Raw genomic sequence first — 18,483 nt, 5'->3', positions numbered from 1 at the left:
TGTAATGATTCAATGTCACTAGAACAAAATTGACATATGTTGTCCATTATGTCTTTGTTCTTTCATTGCCACAGCATTTCTTTAGTATTCAATGCATTTAAACGAAACCTCAGGAATTGTTCACGATAATAACGGGAGGGACACTTTGTCAAGTATCTGCATTGTTTGTTCAGTTTGTGCGGTATCGTTTCAGCCTTCAATGTTGATTGCATTTTATTGCGTTGTTCTGAGTTACTGATCCAAGACCAGGATTCAAATTTCTTTTTAACGCATTGAGGCAGATTAATCAAATCTTCAAACTTTATATCGGCCTTTAGAAGATGGTTTGCCAAAATCATCTTCCATTCCACTAGCAAGTTTTTGCTACCTTCTTCATTTTAGCCTTCTTCCTCTTCACTCGTCCTAGTCCCACTTCCACAGATTCTCCAACTTCCTCATTCTAGTCTTTTATCCTCTTCCAAGTCTCTCTAACTCATCTTAGTCTATCATTCTAAACGTTTGTCCTCACCCCTCATTATAGTCCCTCTTCCTCCTCCTAATCCCTCTTTCTAGTCCCTTATCATCCAAATACATCTTCCAAGTCCCTCCTCGATGTCAAAGTCCCTCTAACTCATCACCATCCAAATTCTTCTTCATGTTCCCTCTTTCATATCCTAGTCCTTCTTCCTAAGAAGCCTGCCCAAGTCCCTCTTCCTTCTCATGATCCCACTTTCACACCCTTCCAATGGTCCTAATCCCTGTTCCTCTTCCTCATCCTAGTCCCTCTTTGTTGCCCTAGACCCTCCTCCTTATAATAGTCCCTTCCTCACCATAGGCCTCTCCTTTGCCCTTGTCCTAGTCTCTCTTCCACAGATTACTCCCACCTCCTCATTTTAGTCCCTTATCCAAGGTCCTCATTCTCTTCCTCGTCTCGCTTCCTCATTTTAGTCTATCAGCCCAGTCCCTCTTCCACATTTCTCATCATAGTCCATGTTCTTCCACCTAATCCCTCTTCCTAGACCCTCTTTCTCATCCATCTTCCTTGTCCTCGTCATTTCTCCTCATCCTAGTCCCTCTTCCTAGACCTAGTCCCTCATCCTCATTCTAATTCCTCTTCTTCATCCCTTTTGATCATCCTAGTCCCTCTTCTTTGTCCTAATTCATTGAACTCATTGTAGTCCCTTTTCTCTCCCTTATCCTATTCCCTCTTCCTCATGCTCATTTTAGTCCCTCTTGCTCACCCTAGTCAGACTTCTTCATCCTAGTCACTTTTTCTTGTTCAAGTTCTTCTTCTGTGTGCTAGTAAATCAACCCCGTCCTAGTCCATATTTATTCTCCTAGTCCCTCATCCTAGTTCTTTGTCCTATTCACACTTCATCATCGTAGTCCCTCTTCCTCTTGTCCTAGTCCCTTTTCCTCTTCCTCATCCCATCCATCAACCTCATCAATCTTCCTCTTTCCTCAACCTAATCCTTCTTCTGTGTACGTTTTCATTCTCCTAGTCCCTCTTCCTCATCCCTCATCACCATGGCTGGGCAAAATTTTAAACTCCATTTCACCTGCCGTGGAAGAGAAATCTGAATATTCGATCCGTTTTGCTGTAATCCACCATTCCACCACACCTGTGTATCGAAAAGAGTGGTGCAGGTTTCTCGTGCCATCTCGTGTACTGAAACAAGCTGCATGAATGTTCTGATGCCACTGCGCAAACCTAGAACAGATCCAAAAGAGCAGCACAAAGTTTCTTGCGATACTGCCCAAACCTAGCATGAATCAAGAAAAGCGGCACCAATTTTCTTGGGCCGCTGTGTGAACCTACCACAAATCGAACAAAAAGCTGTGCAAAGTTTATCATGCTACTGCGCGAACCTAGCACAAATCAAAATGAGCGGCACAACATTTCTTGTGCCGCTGTGCTCAGATTCCATGAATCCAACAAAAAGGTGGGTGAAGTTTTGAAAAAAAAGTGTGAAGTTTCTTGTGCAACAATACAAAACTGCTACAGATATAAAATAAGCATGCACAAAGTTTCTCGTGTCGCTGTGCAAAACTAGCATGGCTCATGAAAAACCATGTGAAGTTTCTCATACCGCTGCAAGAAACTGTTACTGATCTAAAAAAAGACCTGCACAAAGTTTCTCATGTCGCTGCACAAGCCTGTCACAAATCGAATAACCATGCAAAGTTCCTCGTGTCACTGCGCAAAACTAACACACATCGAAAAAAAAGACCTGTGCAAAGTTTCTCGTTGCGCTACTTGAAACCACACTCCGTGCACAACTGCACAAAACTGGATGAAATTTCATTGATGGCGGAACCAGAACGCCGATTTCGCGGAATGGCCGGAAGCGGATTCTGCAGTTTTTCGCTTTGCAGGTGAAAAGTTCACTCACCCATACCCATCACTTGTCCCTTGTCATAGACCCTGATCCCTAATTCTAGTCCTAACGTTCATCCTACTTCCAGGCTCCACCCTACGACTCGTCAGTCTCTCAATCTGTCTCTCTCTCAAGTATGCTCGTTCAGTTAGTCCCATTCTTTCTTCCACCTCAGTATCTCTTCAGCTAGCTTTTCCCCCATCCATATAACTGAATTTGTCTCTCTCAGCCTCTCTTTCCTCCTGTGTGCATGAACTCTCTCTCTCTCTCTCTCTCTCTCTGCCCCTTACTTTCTGTCTTTCTCTCTCTCTCTTTCTCTTTGTCTCTGTTTCTCTCTCTCTCTCTCCCCCCCCTCTCACTTGGGAGTGTATTGCCAATCAGGGTGGAAACGGTGCAAGATAAGGAGAAGTAGGAATTAAAGACTACATGAAGAGTTAGTAAAAGGGCTGGGTGCTGAAAGCATAAAATGTCATGTAATATAGAGGAATTTCACACTGTTATGCAGATACAACCCTCATCTTCACCTGCATATGGGTATGCTTGTAGTCTGTCTACATGTAACAACTGGACTATGGCTTGGCTGGCAATTTAGGGGTAAGCATGGAACTTAAGCTCTGTTATGAAGCATGCAATTTGCAAGCAAGCACTGAGTAGAGCAGCTGATTGAGTTGTTCTGGTAGTAAATGGTAAGGCATGAATAATTCTTAAATGTTTCTCAGACAGATATGGGCATATTATCGTCATACTATCAGATCCCCCTTGCATCAGTTATAGCTAGCATATTTGTACGGTATGTGGGTGCCCTCTTTCCATGGACATGGCGGGTTAACTGGTCCTGGGACTTGGTACATAATATTCACAACATTCTCATGCTGCTGGAAACAACAGTTTCTATGCAGGGTTTCATATATTATGTATGGCTGTATTCTATTTCAGAGTGTTGCAGTCCCAGTTTTGGCCCTGCAGTAAACCACTTGTTAGGGGTTACACATTTAATGTATGGCCTTGGGGAATTATGGCTTGACCATGTGTTTTAGCATTAATCATGAAGACATTCCAGATGGTACAGGGATCAAACACATCTATGGGTCTCCTTAACATGTTACTGAGTCTGCCTGCTGCTTTGTGTCACAGCTGCAGATGTAAAAGGGTACAAGTACTTAACCAGCCAGCAGAGGATCGTGTTATAATAGTCACGTGATGACTGGCCCTTCAGCATACATGTTGTTTGACCCATGCAAGTTCTTTGTAAGGCTAATCAAAAATCATGCCTACGAATATAAAAAGAACTAACTGCAAATACTAAAAATATTGGCTTTGCGAGTGCTTGTTTTGTGTTACAGCAGAATCAGTGTTCTTGTTGATATGGCTTCTAGCCTCTATGCCCTTGTGTCAGAATGCCCTGTGGGGGGTAGCATAGCCTGATCCTTTTTTATTTTGGTTAACTGTGACGACATAGAATGAGCAGACTGTCCACTGAACTGTATTTTGGGCTACAGACTTTTATTAAATAAAGAAAAACAAACGTATCTATCCCTATCAACGGTGGTTTCCTACCTAAACAAACTAGACTCCACTCTGTCGCGATGGCAGTGATGTCCAAATCGAAAGTTCTGTCCTCGTCAAACTGCTCACCTATCCCTACCACTAAAACACAAGGGCTAATGTAAAAGTCACTCCACGACCCAGGAGAATCACGCCCTTCTCCTGGGTACAAGTCTCTCAAAACAAAATGTTCAAAAGTACAAAAAGTTAATGGGCCTCATTACACGGTCGGTGGTAATGGTTTACCAGTACCGGTAAGGGCACCTGTACCGGTAAACCCTTGCCGCCTTACTACGAGTTCCCTTTGCGGGACCCGACCTTAACGGCTGGTTTTACCAGCCGTTAAAGTAGGGTGCCGCAAAGGGACCTTGGTGCTAATTACGGTACCGCAATTTGCAGTACAGTAATTAGCGCCTTCCCCATTCCCATTATGCCCTATGGGGGCAAAAATGGGAATGGGGAAGTGCCTTGGTGAATGGGGAATTACCGCCCCCGCTCACCTTGGAGTAGGGCGGTAATTCCGCCATCCACCAAGGCGGACACGATAAAATACCGGCGGCAACCATGGCGCTAATAGCGCCATGGTTACCGCCTACCGTGTAATGAGGCCCAATGTCTCTTCCCACTTCCAGAGCTGGGAGCTATTTAGGAGAATGTCTCCCTTCTCTGATCCTTCCAGCCTTTTTACCACTAAGGCTCCTTGGCGTGCCTCACTGGGACGAAGAAGAGGCTGCTCGAGAGTTTCTTGGTTTTCTAGAAAAACTCTTCTGAGGAACTGCTTCTTGCAGACTCTGAAAGGCAAAGACAAGGATTCTCTTCCCTTTTTCTCTGGAAAGACGTAAATCCCCTTTGATTTCGAACCTGGACAGACTCTTGTTGGGATGTGTTGTTGACAGTTAAACAGAAGAAAGACAACCTCTTACATAGACGTGGGCGTGTCCCAATAGATACATTTTTCGGCAACACAGGCGATCTTCGAAGACCTTGTATTTTCCATATGCGATGGCTAGCTGATCTTGCCGATGATGCTCCTGAAGACCCTTCAGTCCAGGTGTTGATCTTGCTGGCAAGGATTTCCAAAGAATTGGATTTTGGGTTCCTCTGGGCATTGTTTTCTGGATGTTACCCACGACTTAAGGTTAGTCTCTTTTCTTTTATATATGTTTAAAGAAAATTATTGCTCTAGGATTTAGGCCTTCTGTGTCTTTGTTTCGATGTTCACTGTTTCTGGTACTAAATTTTTACAGTTTCTGTGGCTCCCCCTGGACTCTCAACAATCCCTGTTTTTTTTTTCTCTTGGGGGGCATATTTCATGGTTTCTGCCTGTAACCATCTCTCGGCGTTGATTTATTCTTTCTTCCTCCAATATGGGCCAATGTGTCTTTGTGACCTTCTGTACTGTTGGTCCTGGCAGTAGATATGCACTCACCTGTCCATTCGTAACGAGTCAAATAAGCACTAAGTGCTGGGCGCTTCTCGTCCACTCGCCTACATGGCTTTGCTTTTGGCAATGTTTGGTGGTCTTGGTGCAGTTGTTGGACCCTGCCGACTGGCCAGACGCTTCTTGGGTGTCTCACGGTCAATCTGCTCCTTTCCTCTCCACTGCCTAACTGCGTGCTCACTCTCGTACCACCCGACTTCACAGTGTCGGAAGGCCCGGGCATGGAACTGATTCTTGCTTGGTACAGTTTCCCTCTCACCCTCCAGCTATTGTCTTCTGCTTCTTCCGCTACTACCCTTAACATCTTGCCAACATGCAAGGTGCCTTCTCCAGCTTCAGCAACTTCTACTACTTCTGCTGATGTCCTGTGGACATGCAAGACCTTCCCGACGGTTCCCTTGAACCACACCTCAGGCTTCAGTTTCTACTTCTCGACTCTCCAGTCGTTTTGTTCTTCTCTGTCATCCTTTCTCGCTGTTTGCTTTAAATATCCTGGTCCTATCTGACATGGCGTAAGCCCAATTGACAACACCTGATTGAATAGTCCTCATACTTTCCGCAAGCGTTCAAGAATTTTTCTTCACCCTGTGCTTGTTGTCAGGAAAATGTCCAAACTAGTACAGTAGCACATAGTTTCTGAATTAACTATATTTTTTGAAGGCTTGGGTAACATGGTTTTGTCATATGGTTGGGATGCGAGAAGGGTTTTCCCCTGAGTTACGTCCTTGTCCCCAAAGGGGGGATTTCATCCTCATAAGGTCCTGCAGTGTTTTACCACCCCTGTGTGTACTCATGATTAGCTGCATCACCACCCTAGCCTCATGGAAACGTATTCCCTCATGGGGAGAAGTGGCGACATCTGAAGGACGGTCACATATTCTTACACTTATACATTCAGCTTCTCCATCTAAAGTTTCCCTTGATGTTATCAACTCAACATCTTTAGGAGAGTTTTTAGGTGTTTTTTCTTCCCAGTCCCAGATTGGGGTGTCCACTATACAACCTTCTTATTGATAGGGTTGTATCGGGAGGGGCTCCTATTCCTACTATCTACCAAGTTCTTAAAGTTAGGAAAGTCAGTGCCAACTATGGCTTCTTCGGGCAGCCCTGGAACTACTGTTGAGTTCCTAATGACTTTTCTGCCCCTTACTGTCAGGGAAATAGATGTTCTAGGGTATATTTCTTGGTCGCCATGAATATAGGAAATCTGTATAGGTCTCCCTGGGATGACCTCCTCTGGGTAAATCAGATCTGACCCAATTGCGTTCTCTTTGTTCCCAGAGTCTATTACGGCAGAGACAGGTACTCCATTTACTAATATTTTCTAGTGGGTTTTAAAGCGGGTGGAGACACAAAGATAACTTGTGGTTGAGTCCACATCAGTGCTGTCATGTTCTTCAAAACCCTCCGAACTATCCCCTGCCATCCATCCAACCTCCATGGGTTGTTCTTTAATATTACGTGGACAATGACAGGCTAGGTGACCTTTCTCCCCACAAGAGAATCATGTTATATTTGTACTAGGAGTGATCTTTCCTTCCTCCTTCTTCTCTATGGGTCTTTCCCTGAAAGGAGGAACATTTCATTCTGGCTTTCTCTTCCCTTCTTTAGGGATAGTTTGGCCCAGTTTCTCGTGTTTTGTAATTAGGGGAACCTGTGGAATGTTTTTTTATGTTGCTTTTATTATCTTCTCCCTTGTGTAATGCCCTTAACTGTTTAACGGCTTAAGCGTGTGCCTGAGCTGTTGCAATAGCATTACTCAAGTTCAGTTTACTGAGTTGTAGTACTGCTCTTTGTACAAAATGTCGGAAGTGAATTCACTAGTTGACCCAAGGCTAATGCCCCTGTACTAAAGGTGCTAATTTAGCGCCAGATAGGGGGCGCACCTACCACCTTTGATAGTAAGGAAGGGGGTGATGAGGCACCTGCTAGGGGTAAATGCCAAAGAGTACAGATGCATTTCGTGAACAAACAGCCCAAGGGATTTTACATAAATAGCACACGAATGGGTAAAACACAACATCTTCAATAAACACATTTGGTAGGGAAACCCTGGTGCTGGGTCCAACCAGGGAAAACCCGATCTGGAACATGTGACCAGCACACCTAGAGCCAGGGACAAGGGAGACAGAGCACAAGTTGCTTGTCACAGGCAAAATCAAAGCAGTTAGAACAGCACTGGGTGACGTAATTACAGGGTGGTCTGCCAATCCAGCAGTCACATGGGGCGGAGGGGAAATGGACCTGAGTCAGCTTGCCAGTCACATGGCCATGCTTGCCACTCAGCAAGTGGCTGTGTGAAAGGGACACTGGAGAAAGTGGCATTCCTGGGAGAACCAATCAGATGGAAAGTCACTGTGCTCTGGGGAGGTGGTCAGTCTTCAGAGTATCCATCACTGGACTTGTGAAGGTCGCCATCCAGCAAGTGTCATGTGAATGTCTCCCTTCCCACTAGAAGCAGGGTGTTTCGTGTCCCGTCCTTAATGGTGCTGACCAACGGCAGTGTATTAAAGTTCCGGCGGTCAGCACAAATGTTATTTTACTAATTACCAATTGGTCAAATAAGGGCAAATGTCAGCTAAGGGTAAGAAAATGAGGTGACAGTATGTGTCAAGTGTGTTTCACTCACTCTCAGCAGGCAAAACGGTTCAGCGGTGCGGTTCTTGCAGCATTATATTGTTGGAATCTCTGAGTGTTACTGATGTTAGGGCTCAGATTCAACAAAGTCTGGTTGATCGCTGCCGGTGTGTTCCAGTAACCAGAAGTGGCCCTGGGAAAGGGTTTTCAAAGCGGCCCCATCTTAAACCATGCAAGCAAGTCCAACCCCTCCAGAGGTTGGGGTGTTCACCCTACAGGTTCATTTTGACCAAATAGCTCCAAAGAGTGAATTTTGAAGCACCTTTGTCCCTACATATGGATTCAAAAGAAGGCAAACACATGAAATTGCCATAAAACATGCGTGAGAAATAACACACTAAAAGCTTTATAACAAATTCTTTATTCAAAGGGTTGCGAGAGATGAGGAGAGATGAAATGAGGGGGATGGGGCTCATGGGTGAGAGGGTAGGAGGAGTAGACAACCAGGGTACCCACACAAAAGAGGCCCATGGTGCCGAAGCCTACCGGGAAATCTCCAGAGTTCCCTGCGGGCCAGTACACCCTTGGGTCGATGGCTTCCTGGTGTGAACTAATAAGCTGTATTCAGCAGTGCGTATCTGTACATGATTACTATGTCTATTTCTTTTTTTTTTCTACTTTCTTTACCTATAATATTTCACAGACAAACTTTGTGAGCAGTGACGTGGGAGGGGTAGAGCATCACGCCACCTCAGTATTTAAGTGGGTGTTTGACCTGTTTACATCTGGAATTCACAGCTGGTACCGTGTCCACTGTCACCCTATTGCTTTCATAAGGATTTACGCAACACCACTTTGAATTCTGGAACTTACAATTCACTTTTCCACGTTATGAAAGTGGGTATGCAATTCCAAGCATAGAGAAGGATATTAGCTAGACAAAAACACAATTCTCTAAAAGTGGCCTTCATGACGTAAAAGTACTTATATCGTTGCATGGTGGACACAAATTGCACAATACTTTATAATAACCCACAAGAACGCAATGTATTGTCAGCCTTGAAATGAATGTATACATACATATTTACCGTCCCCTTTCTTTGTTTTTACATGTATAGACCTATGTAATTCCTTTTATGTTTTTTACTATTACTCTGTCTGTATATTCTTCTATTGTGTGTCAACCAGAATTACTCAGTTGAAAAAAAATTCAAGACTAACTGCGACACTTCTTTCATTGGGTGTACTTAAAGCTAAGTGCTGATTGTTTGTGAATAATTTGTATCTATTGAAATGTTAAGTTGACTTCCTAACCTACAAATGTAAATGTTATGCTTAACTTGAAAAAGTACACGATATACCCGCGCAAAACATCTATTACCGCCTTTGTGTGGTGGGACTTAGGCCTGTCCTTATGACCAACCACTTTACCACTCTGTCCAACACCCACTTGCTAAGCAATGAAATCCATCATTTCCTTTGCTGATGTGCGCGTGGAAAAGTACTGCACAGCTTCCAGGCGTGTTACCTACTGCAATTACTAGGCAGCAATACTTACATCGCAACCCCTCTGCACAGGCCCCAGCAGCTCCCCCACCCACAATGTTGCAGCAAGTAATGTTTGCTGAAGAGGGTTGCGGAGCCTGATGGCAATAGCGAGGGCCTTTATGCACTTTTTGCATCATGTGGAGCTATGCAGACATCTACGGCAATGTTGGTGGAGTGGGGTGAATCCAGAAGATATTGCTGGGCATTTCCTAGACTCACAGCACTGCTTGGTGATTTCCAAGATGATCATCCTGTAATAAATCGTGGGAATTCATCCCTTCTCCCCAAGGGCCCCTGCCCTCTGTGAGGCTAGGGAGGTAGAGGAAAGTTGGACCTCATCGTGAGAGACTCCTCCTTTGGGGACAAGTACTGCCGTTCCTGTGAGGAGCTCACCTAGAGGACATTCCAAAATAATATCTTCCAACCTTTCTGGTGAAAATATATGTGAAGACAAAACCAATATATGTTATTGTCAACAGGAAATAGAAAATCTCACTTTAATGTCCAATACCACTGGGTCGAAGAAGAGGCGGTATGGAGGAGAAGAGAATCCATAGGAGACAGAAAAAAAGGAACAAGAGTTTGCGCAGGGGAAGCTCACTGGCAGTCTAAATCCAAAAAGGGTAAGAACCTGGAAATGCAAGGAGAAAACCTGCGAATTACAAAAAGGCATGAACGCTTACTCAGGGAGAAGTAGAGGCAAGACGTGCAGTGTCCTGCAATCGTAAGATGGCGAGAATTGACAGGCACACTACAGTCAGTAGCTAGGAAAAAAAGGAGATGTGCAGCGTCCCAAACAGAGAGAGGGAAAGATACGGAGAGTGTTGGCATGACCACGGGAGGTTAGTGGTGGACCCAGGGTCCTCACAACAACGCCAAAACCATTCTGCAATGGACGCCACCAAACAGGCCGGTATACGAAATACTGAACGACCATCCAAGACAACATGATGGAAGAGAAGGCGGTGAAAGGCCACGAGAGATCAAGTTGGAGAAAGGGCAAATCCATTCTGAACTAATGGAAACCTGGTGACGTTATCCCTGAAGACAGAAGCTAATAGGGAGAGTGAATGAGAATCATTATTGGAATGCTCATACTCGTCACCGTTAAGAGAAGATAACATAATGATACCAGAAAGGAGACTGAATGAGAGTCATTATGGGAATGTAGGCTCCAGGAGCCGCAGGGAGCAACACAGGATGAGATTCACTCGTACACAGGGCCGAACAGGAGCCAAGACTGCCCCAAGGACAGCCACTACTAACGTGACCAGGACCCCAACTGGGGCTCGCAGCATTGTTCACATGCCTCGAGAAAGACCCTACGGGTCGAAACACGTGTCGGCTGACCGAATTAACGCACAAATGCCAAAACAGTGTTCCAAACACTCACCATTGTATTGAGAAAAACTACTCAGAATACCACCAATAAAAGCGAACCTGTATCGCACTAACTACCGTGTTAGAAGGATTCTTATCAGAAATTTCAAGCAAGATAACCAGGAGTAAACCCACTTTTTCTCATTATGGGAATGGTCATACTCGTCACAGTCAAGTGAAATATAATATAATGATACCAGAAAGCATAGTAAATGAGAATCAGTATTGAAGTGCTCATACTAGTCTCAGTCAAGAAAAAGATATTGGGCTTCATTACGACTCAGGCGGTAAGGGGTTTACGGCGGCGTAAACAGCGCCGACCCTTACCGCCTGATTCCGAGGTCCCTTAGCGCCATGGAGGTTTTAACACCTGCTTTTTAGCAGGTGTTAAAATCCATGGCGCTAAGGGACCTTGATGTTAATTACGCCACCGTAATTTACGGTGGCGTAATTAACGCCTTCCCCACTCCCATTATGCCCTATGGGGCAAAAATGGGAATACGGAAGGGTAAATGGCGATTGGGGACTTACCGCCCCGCCAACCTCGGAATGGGGCGGTAAGTCCGCCAACCACCATGGCGTAAACGTAGTTTACGCCATGGTGGTAAAGGTACGACCCAGGCGGTAACTTACCGCCTGGGTCGTAATGAGGCCCATTGTATCATTGTCACAAAGAGAAGTGAATGAGAAGTATTCTGGGAGTGACCACATTCATATCAGTCAAGGCAAAGAAAGCCTGAAAACAAGGAGAAAATAATAAATATAATTAAAGACAAAGAACAGGAAGAAACCAAAGATTGTAAACTGGTTAGAAAGGCAGGAAATATTCCAGACGGAAAAGATACCTGTTTGATACATTTACCAGGGGAAGAGAAAATAACTCTTTGTAGAAGAAAAACAAAGAAGAAACAGATCAACTACTGAAAATAAGCAGCTGAGAAACGAAAAGCTCTAGGAGAAGGGAGACAGGCTTAGTTTTGGGATGGTGGACTGTTTAGTTTCAAGCTAGTCACTGACGACAGGGGAGCAGAGTAGCTAGTGTTGTTAGTTAGGGACGCCTTGTAGTAGCCGTGTCCTTCTTCTGGCCCACCACAATCCGTTCAGCGGGATGTTCAGGGCACATGTAACTGCTGGGTACAGCAGGCATTACTATAGTCTGTCCTGGGGCTGATGGCACCTCCAGGGAATCTTCCATTAAGGTCATTCACCAAGATTCACCCAAGCCACCAGCTCACGGTACCTTTCACAGAGAAGAAATATCCTTCTCTGTGAAAGATATTTCCTTGTAAAAATTGTATTTTTATGCTGTTTTCATACACACTGCATACACACTGCATACACACTGCACACATGATGTGATTTACATAAACACCATTTTTGGGGCATAACGGAACATCGCAGGGACTACCGACTTGCGTGATGCACAGTGATTTATTTGTGTTGACTAAGGAAGCAGAAACTCCCAGAAACTGGCTTGTGTGAGATACAGGCACTTGGCATTTTGTCTGAAGGGCCAGAACATCGCCATTAAAAGCTTGAGTGAGATATGTACCACATATGACATTTTTTTCTTATAATGGAGAAAGTTCAGCCACAAACTCGACAGTAATACATGTACGCATGTTTTCTCATGAGAAAAGAAAATGTCCCAGTGACTTGTCTGAAGCTGAATATTACAACGCAGTGACAAGAAATGAGTATGAGTTGCACCTGACATATGTTTGTGGCAGAGCAGAAAATCGCAATGACTAGCTTGCCGGCGATACCAGCATGTGACATTTGTTTCTTGAGTAAAGGAGAAAATTCCAGTGCTAATCTTGGTGGAAATATATTCACATAACATGTTTCCAATGAAGGAGAACATCCCATTGATTTCCTTCATTAGGATACATGCAAGTAACACTTTTTATTTAGAGTGGGGAAAATTCCAGTAGCTTCCGTGGCTTAGTAAAATGTTTAGTCATGAGGCTGGGTATGGAAACACAGATTAGAGTTTTCTTTTCCTATTGGAGCAGAAAATCCACTGACTGGTTTGAGTGAGATAAATGCACATAAAACATTTTCATGGGGGAGGAGAAAACACTAGTGTTTGGTGTGATGGCCAGGGGATCAACAGACAACCCAAGGCCAGGGTCTAGGATTCAAGGGATTTTATTGAGCAAGCAGAACACTAAGGGATTAGGATTAACTGGGATCACTTCATGGAAATTCAATGAAATAAACACAAATCAGACTTCTACACAGGACCGTGGTTCACCGCCCCCCTCGCCCCCTACACTCAACCTTTCTGCTGGACACAAAGTCACTCGCAGTCTGTGGCAAACTTACTTGACCTGCACTTTTTTCTTCACTTTTTGTTGTTGCTTCTTTGGCCTTCATAGTGTCAAACAGTCACATTTCTTTTAAATTTGTTTTTAATTGTGCAAACAATTTTTACAAAATGAGAAGAAATGACATTTATGCTGAAGAAGTTGTGTAGGAGGCGAGAAAAAGACTGTTGCAGTTTCAAATGTACAGATGAGCATGGGTAGGTGTTCACAGTGCTTTTGCTGTCCAACCCAGTTGCTCCTCCAATCCCAACTGTCCACACCACGGCGATGACCCAGCAGGTTTTCTCCCCGCTCATTAGGCAAGCCCACCAGTCATCTTCACTGTAAACGTGAAGGTCCCTGAAGAAGAGGCCTAGCCAGATGTGTCTTTTCTTTGCCAAACCCACACATTCCAGAAGTAGGTGCCTTCCCGTCTCTACATGGGTAGAAGAAGGGCAAAATCTGCATTTATTTGATGGAACCTTCCCTCTGACTGCTAAGATTTCATTGGTGTTGACTAAGTTCAGTTTGATCCGCAGAAAGGCTTGCCGTGTTTGTTGGTCAGGAGATTTCAGTAAATATGGAGCCAACTCGTTCAATTTTTTTGGATTCCATGCAAGATCAGCAAGCAGTTTGCATTGGTCTGCTGAATCATTGGTCAATTCAATCCATTTCTAGGAGTTTTGCGCTAATCAGTGTGGGATTTGATAGCAGGTCCTCTTCCGTTCTTCCAATTTTTTCTAACAACTGTTGGCTTCGAGTCCTCCACTCAAGTAACATCCCATTTTCTTCATTTTCCAGTTCTTTTTTGATGATTTTCAGAATAGGTTTTGCTAGTGGATCTGTTACTTTTCTAAATAGCATCAAGGATTTTGGCTCCACCAGGACTTTCATTGAACTTAGGCTTAGTTCTCTCCTTATCGCCGCCATAGGTGTGCAATTTGGCAGATTTAGGACTTTGCGCCAAAAACGGCCTTCCAATTTTGCCAATAGGTTTGGTGGCAGCCCTGGCATTGCTTCTACGCCATAAATCAATGTTGGCACACCTTTTGCCTTATAGTAGTTCACAATTGGAAGGATTGAGAAACGCCCAAACTTTCGATTAATCATTTTTGACTGACTGATCAGGGCTTTAAGTTTATTGAACAGTTGTTCCTGCATCAGGAGTTCAACCCAGCTATTGTTCAATGTAATCCCTAGGTATTTAAAGATTGTTACCTTTTCAAGTTGTGTTCCTTCTGCAGACAGCTTGATGTTCTTCTTTGTATTTCCTCCTTTTTCAAAAGACATGACTTTTATTTTTGATTTGTTTAGTTCTAGTTTGTTCTTTTTCAAATATACGAGGAGGTTGTTCAACTGCCTCTGCAGGCCGACTTGGGTTTGGTCAATTAAGATAATATTGTCAGCGTAGATCAGTCTCGAAATGTTCTCATTGTCCAGAGTTGGAGGAAAGGATCTTATTGAAGTCTGAGTGTCCATGAAGTCCGACGTGTATAAGATGTAAAATGCGGGAGCTAAAGGGCAGTCCTGTTTGACACCCCGGGCAGTGGGAATTTCTCGTGATAAATCTCCTGCTCTATTGAGTCTCACCTTTATTGATGTTTCAGTGTACAAGGCTCTTATTGGACCCATGATTGTATTTGGACAGTTTCGCTTTTCCATCGTGTCCCACAGGATTTCCCGATCTACCCGGTCAAAGGCTTGCACTAAATCAATAAATATTAAGTGCATTCGTGGTTTCCCATCCTTTACTTTTGCTTCCAGTGCTCTTAATAGTAAGATGTTAATTTTTGTACCCAGACCTCTCACAAAGCCTGTTTGTAATGGGTCGAAATTATCTGATTGATTTATCCAGCCCTGCAGGTTTTCCAGGGCAATTGATCCAAAGATTTTCCCCATTGTATCAAGCAAGGCGATCGGTCGAAATTGGCGCGTGTCCGCTTTGTCACCTGTTTTGAAGATTGGCACAATGTGTGCCCTTCTCCATGAAGTTGGAATACTACTGGTCTTTACTGTTTCCTAAAGATTGTGCTAATAGGACTCCGGGTGCCTTTTCAGTTGGAGGTTCGTGATTCCATCGGGACCTGCGGCCCGCGAGTTGTTCAGTTTTCTTATCCTTGATTCAATTTCTTCTATCGCCCATGTGATCTTCCATTTCCCTTCTTTTTTGGCGTAGATGTTAACTGTGGTGTCTTTGGATTTATACAGGTCTTTAAAGTGGGTCGCCCGCGATTCTTCTCCCACACCATTTTGTAGCCTCCTACTGTCACATTCTTCTCAGGATATACCAGCAAAAAATCCTCCTTGCTCCTTAGATCGTCGAAACGTGGGCTCGCTGTCAGACACTTTAAGGTGTTTTACAAGAGTATGTTGGGATATAGAGTTTTCAGGGTTAGTGCGTAATACGCGGTCGCGTTCCAGCCTGGGCCCAGACTAGGAATTCATCACAAGTGTCTTGACAAGCCCTTCCCCTTTTGCTACTCTTGTTGCCTATTTTCCCCTGCATTGCACTTCCCCATTCCTCCTCCCTTGCCTCCACCTCCTGCCTCAACCTCCTGCCTCTTCTCCTGCTCTCCACATCATCACTTCACCTTGCTCTAATCTGCTTTCCTCCACGCCTATCTTCCCATCTCTTAGCTCTCCCTCCTCCCTTTTTTCTCCATTGTTCCTTCTCTACCCTCCTTGTTGCTCGTCCGCCTTCTATTTTACCTCTTCCCCACCTCTTCCTCCTCTCGTCCAACTCCTTCCCTTCTGCCCCTCTCTTTCTTTCTGATTTTCTCACCTCCTCTTCTTGACCTCTTTCACTACACCTCCACTACTCTCTCCTTCTCTGATGTTCTTCCCTCTTCCTTCTTTCTTCTTCTCTGCACCTCCTTCACCTCCTCTCCTCTTACTCTGTAGTCTGCTCTCCACCTTCTCCATTCTGCTGCTTTGAATCACCTCCACCTCTTCTCTGCACCTTTAACACTTGTCACTCTGCCATGCACAGCCCTTCCATCATGCTTCCAACTCCTGACTCCTAGATCTCTCTCAGTTCCACCCTCCTCTTTATACATTAACAGTATTACTAGCAAGGCTTTGGATTTTTTAAAGAACTTAAGCTGTGAATATATGAGGAGTGAGTGCGGAAAATGGTTCACATGCCAGAAACCTACTAACTCCCCAGCTGCTGCTGTTTGGTCGGTGGTCGTGCGGCTCCTCGGCCCAGGTTTACTTTTAAGTGGGTCACCATCTTGGACCTGCCTTCTCTGTGACGATTGTGGATGCCATGCAGGGTCTAAAAGTCCTTGTTGTTTGTGGCGTCTATGGAAGGGATTTCCTTCCTCGCACAGGTTACTGCAAATGCCAGCAGTCCAGATTCAGTGCCCATTCTTCCAGCGAGTTCTTAATGGCCAGAGATGGGAGCTTCTTTATTAAATCTAACATCCAGCCCTTCATAATATACTACAGAGGCTTCCATACTATTGGGCAAGGGTTGCCCAGGGCTTCCGAGGATGGGCTTCGATTGGACACTGGCCTAGGATGTCTGAAAAGGCACCTATTACATACTCCCACACTCCAAGTGTACCCGATGAGGTCAGCACAGGTTCTTGAGGCTACCTTTTCCACAGACAGTGACTTCCTCCCTTTATGTAACTTGACCCCTTTAGACCTTGTCTCATGAACTTTGGGGATACGTATCTTCTGCGGAACCACTCTTCTGCTTCATCTTCTTCTCAGGTGGCCAGCCACGGATGGCCAAGGCTTGTCAGGTTTTCTGCAGGGGACTGTGGATCTCAGGGCAGGTGGTGGACTGGGATGCATGGGGCATACCTTGTATACTGCCTCCCATTAATTTTTTCCTAAGGGTCAAAAAGCTTATAGTGGCTAGATTACATGAGATTCACATACATGACTTTGTTTCTGGAGGGAGAGGAAAGCCCTAGTGACCATCTTGAGTGAGAAATACCGAAAACAGGCCTCTTCCCCGAAGGAGGATAACACGTAAGTGTGACACAAGCATTGGCTTTTTTGTGAGTGCGGAGACAATCTCAGTGGATGTTGCATACTGACGGTAACATTTAGTGACTAGAGCTGAGTGTGGAAGACCTGTGGCATTGTATCCTGACGAGGGAGAACATCCTAGTTACTCGTTTTACCGAGCTACATGCACATGATATTTTCCTTGGGAGGAAAACATCCCTGCAAATGGTATGAATGTAATACATGCATGTAAAGCGTTTTTATACAGGAGGATACACTCCCAGGGACTAGCTTCAGTGATGTTCATGCATGTTACATTGTTTCAGTGAGCAGTTGGCTTTTTTGTTTTTTGATGGAGAACATTGTTGTGATGTAAGTCTTGTATTGTCCCTGGCAAGGAGTGCATGCTATTGGAATGTTGATGTATGCATGAATGGCTGCTCAGGAGAATATTGAGTGGGTCTGTGAGTGAGTGTTTCATGAATGTTAGTTGGGTGCTTGAGCTGGGTGTGTAAGGATGGCCTGTGGGTCTCTGTCCATGTACCTACCTGTCTATGTATCCTGTGATGTCTACCATGACTACCAGTGATGGTACTGTATATATGAAGAGGAACTGGTTCCTGTACAACTGTGAATATGTACAATAAAGCTGACCTGGACAAAACCGTATGGCTCCACAGCTGGTCTGTGTATGGATGATCAGAGCCCAAAAACTTCTATTTATAACAATTGGCTGCGAGGATTTGAAATAGTGCTCATATTATTGCCACAATAAATCAACATTCTTTAATGTGCATAAGAACGTTTCGTATCCCTTTTTATCTTAATGTCATTTCACTTAAATGGAACTGCTCTTACAAAATGTCCCTCAATCCGGGGGTGCTGGCTTGATCAGGGCCAAGACACATTTAAAAAACAAAAAAAATATCCATTAGCAAACCTGTAGCAAACTTCGTGGTGAGGAACATTACCATATGTCCTGTAAAAGAAATCATTACTCAGGTTCTACTACTTATACTAAAACATATCCAATTACAATGCAACCGCTGTGTGCAAGTGACTAGGTTGTGTCAGATACATATCGATATAACAAGGGGGGGTCCTGGGAGACTCTCTGCCAGACACGAGTCTTGGTTACAAGAGCCTTGCCCAGAGTCTTTAGCTCACTATCTTTCACAGAGGAGAAATATCCCAAAGATATCAGTCTTTGTCCTGCCCTGGGACAGTCCAGCTCTGAGATGCTAGGCAATTCTCCTCTGAACAAGAGTACCAACAGCAACCCCAGACACGTGTTTCGGTCTGGTTGACCCTCATCAGTAGGGTGTAGCTGTGCCTCTCTAAGAATAATGAGCAAGGGGTTCAT

Source organism: Ambystoma mexicanum, chromosome 4q, assembly GCF_040938575.1.
Source record: "Ambystoma mexicanum isolate Mex_15411 chromosome 4q, UKY_AmexF1_1, whole genome shotgun sequence".
Taxonomy (NCBI): Eukaryota; Metazoa; Chordata; class Amphibia; order Caudata; family Ambystomatidae; genus Ambystoma; species Ambystoma mexicanum.
Note: the sequence above shows the minus strand (reverse complement) of the source record.